Here is a 1886-nt window from a genome sequence, read left to right as displayed (position 1 = left end):
TTGACATTTCACCCATAAGGCTGCCCTTCAAAATATGTATCATATTTCTGTGAGGATTTCTCTTTTTTGAGCTAAATATCACCCCTAGTACTTTCAGTTATTTCTCAGAGTTATGGTTTTGACTCCCCTCAACATACTGTGCACATACCTCTAACTCTATTATGTTCTGCCAGCGTTCCTAAAAATAATGTGTCAGAAACTGGAAAAGTATTTAACCTGACAAAATTGTTCTAAATGCTATATTTCTAAAATGCAATAAAATTACACCATCATTTTTTGTTACATACATAATATAGCAGACTTTTTTGAGCTCTCAATGAGGTCCCCAAGTTATTTTTTTAAATGCTGTTTATTAGGTAAAACATTCCAAAAATACTAATTCTATTAATAAAGATAGTGTTAAAATAAGCAGTATTAAATATCCATGTGACTTTGAGTTTCACTGTCCAATGGTTTCTCACTAGTAAAACAATATAATAAAACCTTTGAATATAAACTTTTAAAATAAAAAATTGAGGAAGGACAGGCATTTCACCAGTTGACACTTCCCATTGGAAGCCCTAGCCTCCAAATTCGAACCATTATATAGTATTTCAGAGAAGTCAAAATTTTGAAAAATACTGTTTTTTTAGGATAAAATCTGGACCTAAAATATGAAATTAAAATACAGCAGCAGGTTTACTTATTACATCAACCCATACTATGTGCAAATTAATATATCAATGGGAATACAAAACTCCTAGGACACTTCCCTCCAGAAACTTACATGGTTTTTGAGAAGAAAGAATATTTGCATCTAACAGCATGCATATTAAAATTATGCATTGATAATTTGGCCAAGCGAGTAAAAAGAGGTCTTTAGAGATTTAAAAAACTAAGAAAGCAGTGGAACTTTATTTGAACCAAAGAATGTGTAAAACTCAGATCAATGATGATGATGAAGGTTATCATTCTAGGTGAAGCAAATCCTGTGTACAAAGATCAAGGAAATGTGTAAGGCGCTCTGGGGCATTACAAATGAATTACTGTATTTGGAAAGAGGGACTAATGTGTGATATGTGGGAAAAGATGGGATGGGGCCAGAATATATGAGACTTTAAATGATGATAAGGAGTGTGGTCTCTAATCTATTGAGCACAGATAGTCATTGGTGGTTTTGATCCATACAGCATACAGCAATGTTTTAAGAGGACAGGTACACCTCAGATATATTGCAGGTTTGGTTCCAGACATTAAGTAAATATCACAATAAAGTGAGTCATGTGAGTTCGTTGGCTTCCCAGTGCATATAAAAGTTATGTTCACACTGTAGCCTACAAAGTGTGCCATAGTATTATATCTAAAAAAATATACACACCTTAATTAAAACTTTATTGCTAAAAATGCTAAGTATCATCTGAACCTTCAGCAAATCATAATCACTGATCAAAGATTACCATAACAGATATAACAAAGATGGAAAAAATGAAATATTGTGAGAATTACCAAAATGTAACACAAACAGAGACAAGAGGCCGGCAAATGCTGTAGGAAAAATAGTGCTGATAGATGTGCTCAATGCAGGGTTACCACAAACCTTCAATTTAAAAAAAAATAGGACTTAACACCATACACAAAAATAAACTCAAAATGGCTGAAGGACCTGAATGTGAGACAGGAAACCATCAAAACCCTGGAGGAGAAAGTAGGGAAAAACCTCCTAGACCTCCACCGCAGCAATCTCCTACTTGACACATCCTCAAAGGCAAGGGAAATGAAAGCAAAACTGAACTCTTGGGACCTCATCAAGATAAAAAGCTTCTGCACTGCAAAGGAAACAATCAAGAAAACTAATAGGCAACCGACAGAATGGGAAAAGATAGTTGCAAATGACATATCAGAAAAAG

The sequence above is a fragment of the Suricata suricatta genome, chromosome 15, assembly GCF_006229205.1.
Source record: "Suricata suricatta isolate VVHF042 chromosome 15, meerkat_22Aug2017_6uvM2_HiC, whole genome shotgun sequence".
NCBI classification, from domain to species: Eukaryota; Metazoa; Chordata; class Mammalia; order Carnivora; family Herpestidae; genus Suricata; species Suricata suricatta.
Note: the sequence above shows the minus strand (reverse complement) of the source record.